The sequence below is a fragment of the Culex quinquefasciatus genome, chromosome 1, assembly GCF_015732765.1.
Source record: "Culex quinquefasciatus strain JHB chromosome 1, VPISU_Cqui_1.0_pri_paternal, whole genome shotgun sequence".
Taxonomy (NCBI): Eukaryota; Metazoa; Arthropoda; class Insecta; order Diptera; family Culicidae; genus Culex; species Culex quinquefasciatus.
The window spans coordinates 128876874-128889000 of NC_051861.1; positions in this window are offsets into that span (position 1 = coordinate 128876874).

Consider the following 12127-nt stretch of genomic DNA (forward strand, 5'->3'; position numbering starts at 1 on the left):
ATTTTGGATGTTGAAAAATTATTTGAAAAAAAAATGTTCAGATATTTACAAGTTACCAATAAACTGGCAACACTTCTATAAAATAACTGTCTAAAGCTTTAAGGCACCACTTTTTATGGTTTTAATGTACCATATCAGGTTTTAGGATTTTTTTTCTTTTCGTTTCGATTGTATTTTTTTAATTGTTTGTTGGTTTGAGTTAAGTAAGCTGGACCGGAATGTCAGGGTGAAATTGCTCCAAACATTTGGTGAAATAACCAGAAACATCATTTGACGTGGTACCTTAACACTTTTGACAGTTATCTTGCTGAAGTGCTGCCAAATTTTGGATAAAATTTTGTAATATAAAAAAAACTTCTTTTTTTATATTTTACAGTAATCAACAAACTGGCATCACTTATACCAGTAAATGTCAAAAGTTTTAAGGTACCACATTTTAAGGTTTTAAGGTACCATATCATATTGAACTCTTTTTTTAAACTAAATTCAAAATTTTCGATGAATTTTAAACATTTTTTCAAAGGTAAAAATCCAACAAAACATCTCACTCCAAAGTGCCCAAGGCCACATTCCTTGCCGCCGTCGACCTGAATCCGTATTAGCGCGTCACTGAAGCTGATCGATTTCAGTTCGTCCGAAACGTTTCCAGCCTCGCAGACACTGATGATCACTCAAGCTGACACTTGATCCCTCTTCTCTCGAGATAGCTACAAGAAGTATTGATTTCATCTTTCCAGTCTGCGTGAGGCCTTTTACATGTTGCAATCGTATCGATCCCCCTTTCAGGTAATGGAAATATTTCACGCTTGACTTGCACCGTGAGACGGGCCCGCGCCTGTCAAACTGACAGCTGGCATTAACCCAAGTGCGTGACAGCTGCACGGTGCGGTTGAAATATTTCAAAACTTAACCTTCAAAGGTCGGCTTCTGGTTTGGTTTGATTACCTCGCGGGTTCTTTTCTTTCCGAGAAATATGACCCTTTTGAGTTAATATCTCACGTCAGAATGCTTTTAATAATCATCATAAATATTATCTTTATTTTCGACTTCTGCAGTTGAGCGCTTCTGGAGCCCCCGCTCCGCGAGGGGCTCGACACTTTGGTTTAACCAGAATTAAGAATCGGTGTAATTTTGGAATATTTATGCGTTTTTCGAGCTTCCCAGCCCAAAACCAAGAAATGCACTTATTGTCACCTCCTGGCGGTCTTCCCATGTCAACAGAGTGACGCGGTGACAACTCAGTAGCAATGTGAGAACATTTGTGTGATCATTTTTATTGGATGCACTTCAAATGTCTGGGAGAAGTGGAAAGAAGTTGAGAAAAAAAAGGCCGGGGGCGTACTGACGGCGGCTTAAAGGCGGCTAAAAGAACGCCAAACGAACCGAAAAGGTGATGAGTAATGAGCGAGCGCCACTCTGGTCGTAAAAAGATCGGCGGTTGGAACGAATCGCGCGCGCACAGTCAATTTTGGCTTAAGTGGGATTAGTTTAAATGCATGTCGATGGATTAGGGTTTGTGTTCGGGAAGAAGGTAAAAAATTATGGGCGTTAAGGGCGGAGACGGGAGGCGAAAAGTGATGAATTGGACATTAAGTAGACGTATTACAAATGGTAGCAGTTTCACCCTATATTACTTACCCTATCAAAATAAATACTTCATGGTTTTAGAAAGAACCAAAATGATTAATATTACAAATCTGACCAAAACAACCAATATTTCCAAAATAATTGATCAAAATGATCAAAATGATCAAAATGATCAAAATGATCAAAATGATCAAAATGATCAAAATGATCAAAATGATCAAAATGATCAAAATGATCAAAATGATCAAAATGATCAAAATGATCAAAATGATCAAAATGATCAAAATGATCAAAATGATCAAAATGATCAAAATGATCAAAATGATCAAAATGATCAAAATGATCAAAATGATCAAAATGATCAAAATGATCAAAATGATCAAAATGATCAAAATGTCAAAATGTCAAAATGATCGAAATGTCAAAATGATCGAAATGATCAAGCTAATCAAGCTGATCAAAATTATCAAGCTGATCAAAATTATCAAGCTGATCAAAATTATCAAAATGACCAAAATGATCAAAATGATCTTAATGATCAAAATGATCAAAATGATCAAAATGATCAAAATGATCAAAATGATCAAAATGATCAAAATGATCAAAATGATCAAAATGATCAAAATGATCAAAATGATTAAAATGATCAAAATGATCAAAATGATCAAAATGATCAAAATGACCAAAATGATCAAAATGATTAAAATGATCAAAATGATCAAAATGATTAAAATGATTAAAATGATCAAAATGATCAAAATGATTAAAATGATCAAAATGATCAAAATGACCAAAATGATCAAAATGATCAAAATAAGTAAAATTATCAAAATGATTAAAATGATCAAAATGATCAAAATGATCAAAATGATCAAAATGATCAAAATGATCAAAATGATCAAAATGATCAAAATGATCAAAATGATCAAAATGATCAAAATTTAAAAAAAATTACAATATTTACAAAATTTACAAAATTTACAAAATTGACAAAATTGATAAAATTGACAAAATTGACAAAATTGACAAAATTTACAAAATTTACAAAATTTACAAAATTTACAAAATTTACAAAATTTACAAAATTTACAAAATTTACAAAATTTACAAAATTTACAAAATTTACAAAATCTACAAAATTTACAAAATTTACAAAATTTACAAAATTTACAAAATTTACAAAATTTACAAAATTTACAAAATTTACAAAATTTACAGAATTTACAAAATTTACAAAATTTACAAAATTTACAAAATTTACAAAATTTACAAAATTTACAAAATTTACAAAATTTACAAAATTTACAAAATTTACAAAATTTACAAAATTTACAAAATTTACAAAATTTACAAAATTGACAAAATTTACAAAATTTACAAAATTAAAAAAATTTACAAAATTTACAAAATTTACAAAATTTACAAAATTTACAAAATTTACAAAATTTACAAAATTTACAAAATTTACAAAATTTACAAAATTTACAAAATTTACAAAATTTACAAAATTTACAAAATTTACAAAATTTACAAAATTTACAAAATTTACAAAATTGACAAAATTGACAAAATTGACAAAATTGACAAAATTGACAAAATTGACAAAATTGACAAAATTGACAAAATTGACAAAATTGACAAAATTGACAAAATTGACAAAATTGACAAAATTGACAAAATTGACAAAATTGACAAAATTGACAAAATTGACAAAATTGACAAAATTGACAAAATTGACAAAATTGACAAAATTGACAAAATTGACAAAATTGACAAAATTGACAAAATTGACAAAATTGACAAAATTGACAAAATTGACAAAATTGACAAAATTGACAAAATTGACAAAATTGACAAAATTGACAAAATTGACAAAATTGACAAAACTGACAAAATTGACAAAATTGACAAAATTGACAAAATTGACAAAATTGACAAAATTGACAAAATTGACAAAATTGACAAAATTGACAAAATTGACAAAATTGACAAAATTGACAAAATTGACAAAATTGACAAAATTGACAAAATTGACAAAATTGCCAAAATTGACAAAATTGACAAATTTGACAAAATTGACAAAATTGTCCAAATTGACAAAATTGACAAAATTTACGAAATTGACAAAATTGACAAAATTGACAAAATTGACAAAATTGACAAAATTGACAAAATTGACAAAATTGCCAAAATTGACAAAATTGACAAAATTGACAAAATTGACAAAATTGACAAAATTGACAAAATTGACAAAATTGTCCAAATTGACAAAATTGACAAAATTTACGAAATTGACAAAATTGACAAAATTGTCCAAATTGACAAAATTGACAAAATTTACGAAATTGACAAACAAATACCAAATTGATTTTTTTTTAGAAATGACAGAAGGTGCAAGAAACTCTTGAAAAAAAAACAAAATTAAGCCCACTCTTTTCCTTATTAAACCCGATTCAACTCCAACTTCCTCAACCTACGCAATTCTTCGACCAATCGACTGCACTCTCCCTTGGGGAAGATGATTGTTATTTTAATTATCCTTCTTGTATCCACTTACATGGTCCCTCCGTCTCTCTGACCACAAACCGCTGGAAATGAGTGCAATAAAGTTTCCCAAATGACACAAACCCCGCGTGGGCGTAATGAAACAACAAAATAAATAAAATAACTACACACCAAACAAACCCAGCGTGGTGCGTTAAAATCCACTCTTTCTCCTCCGTCTCCTCTACTTCAAAACAAAATTCCTGATGTTCGTTGCACATTTTTTTTGTTAAGGTTCTTGTGTTCTTAATTTCTCAACTATATGGAAATAAACCCGATTTTTCGCCCTGGGACGCGGCGCTAAATTGCTTTTGCTTGTAACTCCTCCCCCGTGCCCCTCCTCTCTAAGCTTTACCAACATCATTCACGCTGGTTTCAATTTCCAGCCTAATCAACAACGTTTATGCAATCCCCCCTGCTTCCACAGACCGGAGTTCAATTAGTTGGGTGGTGACGCGCGGTCAATTATGTGGCATTGTGTGTGAAAAGAAAAGAATTTTATTTCGTGTTTCATCCTAGTTGGCTTGCCCACAAGCAGAAGAAAATCAGTTCAATTAGTTGGGTGGTGACGCGCGGTCAATTATGTGGCATTGTGTGTGAAAAGAAAAGAATTTTATTTCGTGTTTCATCCTAGTTGGCTTGCCCACAAGCAGAAGAAAATCAGTTCAATTAGTTGGGTGGTGACGCGCGGTCAATTATGTGGCATTGTGTGTGAAAAGAAAAGAATTTTATTTCGTGTTTCATCCTAGTTGGCTTGCCCACAAGCAGAAGAAAATCAGTTCAATTAGTTGGGTGGTGACGCGCGGTCAATTATGTGGCATTGTGTGTGAAAAGAAAAGAATTTTATTTCGTGTTTCATCCTAGTTGGCTTGCCCACAAGCAGAAGAAAATCAGTTCAATTAGTTGGGTGGTGACGCGCGGTCAATTATGTGGCATTGTGTGTGAAAAGAAAAGAATTTTATTTCGTGTTTCATCCTGGTTGGCTTGCCCACAAGCAGAAGAAAATCAGTTCAATTAGTTGGGTGGTGACGCGCGGTCAATTATGTGGCATTGTGTGTGAAAAGAAAAGAATTTTATTTCGTGTTTCATCCTAGTTGGCTTGCCCACAAGCAGAAGAAAATCAGTTCAATTAGTTGGGTGGTGACGCGCGGTCAATTATGTGGCATTGTGTGTGAAAAGAAAAGAATTTTATTTCGTGTTTCATCCTGGTTGGCTTGCCCACAAGCAGAAGAAAATCAGTTCAATTAGTTGGGTGGTGACGCGCGGTCAATTATGTGGCATTGTGTGTGAAAAGAAAAGAATTTTATTTCGTGTTTCATCCTAGTTGGCTTGCCCACAAGCAGAAGAAAATCAGTTCAATTAGTTGGGTGGTGACGCGCGGTCAATTATGTGGCATTGTGTGTGAAAAGAAAAGAATTTTATTTCGTGTTTCATCCTAGTTGGCTTGCCCACAAGCAGAAGAAAATCAGTTCAATTAGTTGGGTGGTGACGCGCGGTCAATTATGTGGCATTGTGTGTGAAAAGAAAAGAATTTTATTTCGTGTTTCATCCTGGTTGGCTTGCCCACAAGCAGAAGAAAATCAGTTCAATTAGTTGGGTGGTGACGCGCGGTCAATTATGTGGCATTGTGTGTGAAAAGAAAAGAATTTTATTTCGTGTTTCATCCTAGTTGGCTTGCCCACAAGCAGAAGAAAATCAGTTCAATTAGTTGGGTGGTGACGCGCGGTCAATTATGTGGCATTGTGTGTGAAAAGAAAAGAATTTTATTTCGTGTTTCATCCTGGTTGGCTTGCCCACAAGCAGAAGAAAATCAGTTCAATTAGTTGGGTGGTGACGCGCGGTCAATTATGTGGCATTGTGTGTGAAAAGAAAAGAATTTTATTTCGTGTTTCATCCTAGTTGGCTTGCCCACAAGCAGAAGAAAATCAGTTCAATTAGTTGGGTGGTGACGCGCGGTCAATTATGTGGCATTGTGTGTGAAAAGAAAAGAATTTTATTTCGTGTTTCATCCTGGTTGGCTTGCCCACAAGCAGAAGAAAATCAGTTCAATTAGTTGGGTGGTGACGCGCGGTCAATTATGTGGCATTGTGTGTGAAAAGAAAAGAATTTTATTTCGTGTTTCATCCTAGTTGGCTTGCCCACAAGCAGAAGAAAATCAGTTCAATTAGTTGGGTGGTGACGCGCGGTCAATTATGTGGCATTGTGTGTGAAAAGAAAAGAATTTTATTTCGTGTTTCATCCTGATTGGCTTGCTCAAGTCCTTCCTACATCATCGTTGATCGGGAGGCACGACGTCGTGTGAATTGTTGCATTAAAATAAGTTTAAGTATTACTGTAAATGACTGTAGAAAAGTCCTTCCTTTATCATCAATGTCGTCTGGGTAATCGTGATGAAAAATTATATTTATTCAGTATTTAAATACCTGTGCGCGAGTGTTTTGGTGTGCTAATTAGAAAGACCTTCCCATAGCATCGTTGCTCGGAAGGCTCGCCGACGGGTTTGTTATGAAAGTCCTCCCCATAGCATCGTAGCTCGGGAGGCATCGAAAGCCAATACCTTATCCTACTAACCCAAAAAAATAATCACGTGATGCTTGAAGGAGATGCTGTGGATTCAACGGTCTCAAGCGGTATCAACAAGTATATAGCGAAAAACTATGTGCTTGATGAGTCTGCAACTTCAACTATCGGACTAACATTCCTCCCTTTTGTTGAACTGCAGGCTTCTTGGGAGGGCGCCGGTATTGACTAATAAAGTCGGGGTCTTCAGGGGTTAAACAGTGAACGGATGGTTGGCTCCCACTGATCATTTTTGATTCATTGTTTAACTTCAGCTGATCTGTCAATAACGGAGTAGCAGCTCATTGGCAGTCAACCATGCTCATGCTCATGCTCATGCTCATGCTCCCCCCTGCTTCCACAGACCGCAGAACGCATACCGTGACGGTTAATAGTAAATTTCAGCTCTCGTTTCTGATATGCACCTGACGGCACAGTGAGAAAAGAGCGAAAAAACGATGTTTTTGCAAGGTGCCGCGATAGCCCAGTGGGTAGCGTGGCGCGCACGTTCTCACGTCGCTACGCGACGTCAGTTTGAATCTCGATCGAAACTGACGCACATTTTTTTTACGGTGTTTTCTGATAATTGTGATGACGAGGACGAAAACCTGCTCGCGTTTTTAATTAAATCGCGTGGCTTTCCGAAGTTGGTTTGTTTATTCAATTAAAATCAATTTTCAAGAAAGCTCCATGTTGACGCTTAAAATTTATTATAAATCAAAGTCAGAAAAGCGAAAAACTCAAACCAATCAACGTGTCGCGTCCCGAATTCCAAAACATAACCCAAAACTTCCGAAAACAAATTGCCCTGGTGGGATTTCCCCGTAGCCGAGCGACATTTGTCGTCGATTTCTCAAGATGTTTCCGCAGCATATGCAACAACATGGCATGGCAGTTAATTACGATTCCCCTTAACGGTTAAGGGGATGCGCGTCAGCACTCTCGACTCGACTCGGAGTGGAAGTGCATAATGGGATGCAACTCGAGCAAGAAATAGTCTGAGTGAGGTTTCGTTATGGGCGTTTAACTTGTTCATTTATTTACTTCTTCTTGTGAGGTTTGAATCTCGGTAAATTTAAGTCTAATATTTTTTTAATCAAAATTATTTTGATCTATTCAATCCATTTTATACTTTCTAAGAATTTGTGCTCCAACTAGAAATGAGGAATCGACCTCAAATTGATAACTTTCGAAATATTTTGATCTATTTTTCATATTTTCTTACTTCGATGAATTTGTGCTTTAGCTGGAAAAGAACTATCGACTTGAAATTTAAAATAAACGTCGAATTTGGTCTATTTCATCAATTTTCTAACTTTATAGAATTTGTGCTCTAGCTGGAAGAGAGCAACAAACTTGAATTTGAAAATTTACGTAGATTTTGATCTATTTTATCAATTTTCTAACTTCTATGAATTTGTGCTCTAGCTGGAAGTTAGCAAACAACTTGAAATTGAAAATTTACGTAGATTTTGATCTATTTTATCAATTTTCTAACTTTGTAGAATTTGTGCTCTAGCTGGAAGTAAGCAAACAACTTGAAATTCAACAATCACGTAGATTTTGATCTATTATATCAATTTTCTAACTTTGTAGAATTTGTGCTCTAGCTGGAAGTAAGCAAACAACTTGAAATTCAACATTCACGTAGATTTTGATCCATTTTATCAATTTTCTAACTTCGTAGAATTTGTGCTCTCACTGGAAGTAAGCAAATAGCTTGAAATTGAACATTCATGTAGATTTTGATCTATTTTATCAATTTTCTAACTTCATAGAATTTGTGCTCTAGCTGGAAGTGATCAAACAACTTGAAATTGAAAATTTATGTAGATTTTAATCAATTTGATCAATTTTTTAACTTCTTAGAATTTGTGCTCTAGCTGAAACTTGAAATTTAAAATTTATGTAGATTTTGCTCTATTTTATCAATTTTCTAACTTCGTAGAATTTGTGCTCTAGCTGTAAGTAAGCAAATAGCTTGAAATTGAACATTCACGTAGAATTTGATCTATTTTATCAATATTCTAACTTCGTAGAATTTGTGCTCTAGCTGGGAATAATCAATTGACAAGAAATTGAAGATAACCGTAGATTTTGACCTATTTTATGAATTTTCTAACTTTGTTGAATTTGTGCTCTAGTTGGAAGTAAGCAAACAACTTATAAATTCAAAATTTACGTAGATTTTGATCTATTTTATTATTTGTCTAACTTCGTAGGATTTGTGCTCGGCTAGGGAGGAGCAACCGACTTGAAATTGAAAATATAGGTAGTTAATGATCAATTTTCTAACTTCGTAGAATTTTTGCACTAGCTGGAAATGAGCAAGCAACTTGAAATTGAAAATATACGTAGATTTTGCTCGATTTTATCTATTTTCTAACTTGTTTGATATTGTGCTCTAGAAGGAAGTGAGCAAACAACTTAAAATTGAAAATTTACGTAGATTTTTATCTATTTTATCAATATTTTAACTTCTTAGAATTTGTGCTAAAGTTAAAAATGAGCAAATCTCCAAAAAACCAACTCAAATTGCTTCATTACTAAAACACGGCTGTCAAAACCCAAAAATTACCGGCAACTACATGCGGTTGATCGCCGCCTTGAACACAACAACAAAAAAGTGAACAGACAATTATTGTAAACGTTTGTTTGCCGAACTGTGGTGTGCTAACACCGCAAACATATTTTTGACGAGGTTAAACGGTTAAGGGTCCACTTTTCGCATTTCTCAACCACAATCGCCGCAGCCAGCGCCTACTGCGGTCAAGATTTCCACAACTCATTAACTTTCTCGGATCGTGTTTGTTTACTTTGCGATGTTGTTTTCGTTCTTGTTGTGTTTTTTTTTTGCTTGTGACAGTTCACCGCCGAAACGTCAATCACTTGTGTTGTGTGTGAGATCGTGACAGAAGAATGGGATGCAGAGCCGAAATTCCTACCGAAATAAGTGCACCGCGCGCCTTGGCCTGGTGGAGTGTGGAATGGGAATTTCCATTAACCTTTTCTCGTCGGGACTGCGAGTGCAATGTGCACTTGTTTGCATTTTTTGTTTTGTTTGACAGTGTTCTGGGATTTTGGGAAAATTGCAGGAAGTGTTGCCAGCGTAACTGCTTTTTGAACACTCATCACAAAATTGATCAAATTTTATTTACGGAATCATGAAAAACATTCATGAAATCATGAACAGAGCTATTCACGATTTCATGAATATAGTTCATGATTTTATGAAAAGTATCACCAAAACCGCGAATCCGATTATTCACGAATTCTACTACAACATGATTCCATTATTTTCGAAAAAAAACTTGATACTTGGAGGTTAGGGTTCCCGATGGAAACCGTAAGACTGGGGTGCCAACAGACACCCAAAAATCCTCAAGTCGGGGCCCGACGCAACTACAAAAGGGTACAAAGTAAACAGTGTGTCAGTATTCCATTTACTCGCCAGCGGAAAATTTATTGGCATCCCATTCTTGGAGGGCACCACCAAACCAAGACGAAATTGGTAAGTATCGGTATACCAAAGCATGTCAGGTCGACGACGATGACAGTGAGAGCAAAAACGGCGCGATCGCAGTATGCCGCGGAACACTTGCGCGGATGATAAAGTTTGATAAAAAATCAATTTACCGACGGAGGGCGGAGATGGTAAGGTAGAGGAGGAAGGGAGAGAGCCTCAACGAAGAGCCGATAAGGTAGAATAAAAAGGGAAAATTGGACCGGAGCATGCGTGCAGGTTAAACGGTTTGGAAATTTTAGGTTAGGGTGGTTCATGATGTCAATTTTGTCAATTTTGTCAATTTTGTCAATTTTGTCAATGTTGTCAATTTTGTCAATTTTGTCAATTTTGTCAATTTTGTCAATTTTTGTCATTTTTGATCATTTTGATCATTTTGATCATTTTGATCATTTTGATCATTTTGATCATTTTGATCATTTTGATCATTTTGATCATTTTGATCATTTTGATCATTTTGATCATTTTGATCATTTTGATCATTTTGATCATTTTGATCATTTTGATCATTTTGATCATTTTGATCATTTTGATCATTTTGATCATTTTGATCATTTTGATCATTTTGATCTTTTGATCATTTTGATCATTTTGATCATTTTGATCATTTTGATCATTTTGATCATTTTGATCATTTTGATCATTTTGATCATTTTGATCATTTTGATCATTTTGATCATTTTGATCATTTTGATCATTTTGATCATTTTGATCATTTTGATCATTTTGATCATTTTGATCATTTTGATCATTTTGATCATTTTGATCATTTTGATCATTTTGATCATTTTGATCATTTTTGTAATTTTTAGATTTTTGATATTTAACATCATCCTAGTCTTTTGGCTGCCCCAATCCCGTCCGATATTTGTCCGTGCCGGCAATAAGCCAAGCCATAAGTTAAGGATGTACTTAAGTCGCTTTAGATGAGAATGAAATGAAAATATATTTGTATTTTCGCTGTGCGGCGTTTTTCTTGTCTTCCGCCGCGGATTCACTCGGCTCGCTCACGTGGGCGAGTCTAGTTAATAAGAAAACAAATTCCCTTGCAAATGCGATCGAAATTATCGAATAATAACTCCAGCCGGGAGATTTATATTAGTGCAATATATTTAAATTCCCATTAAGGTGTGTGCCCGCGAGAGGTGACGGCGGCGGCTCTCTTTCTTTGGAATTTATTAACGTTTTAAAAGGTGATTAACAAATTTGAATTGAAAATCTGGCTTGATGGTTTGGAAATATTTACATTGGAGTTGACATCTAACAAAAAATGCAATCAAGAGGTTTCATTCACTGATTTTATAGCATCCACGCTATGCTATAAAAATATCATAAAAGGAATAAGGCCGTGCGTTAGCTTATAATTTGACTACAGAAAATTTTATAGCATATTTCAAGAAAATCTTTAAGCTTGCTATAAAAATAATCTCACCCAATATCATACAAAAAGAAAACCTTCAGCCTCCACGGTGGGAACTTTCGTCCCTGGAAACCACCGGGCACTCGTATTTCGTCACGGTCCTAAATTATTCATACGACCCTTCCTTTTTTCCTCGAATTTCTTAAGAGTTTCCTTCCTTCCGTCGCCAAGGGTTTTCTTTTTTTCACCCTCCCATAGATTTCCCCGTAATCCCTCGCACACGCATCAAGTGACTATAAATCATAGCCAAATTACTCGACACCACGCGAAGAACCAGCCCGACAATTGCTTTTAGTGCGTTTCACCCCCTCACCAGATAGTTCTATCCATTCTTCTAATGCACTCTCTCTGGCTGGAAACATAATCAAATTTAGATCAACAAACACGGCGAGGGGTTGTTGCTGCTTGAGCACCCCTGCGCCATTATGGCAAAGTGACAGCGCGCTCGGAAAACGAGCCTACTCCGATTTCAGCAATTGTCAATCAAAACAAAT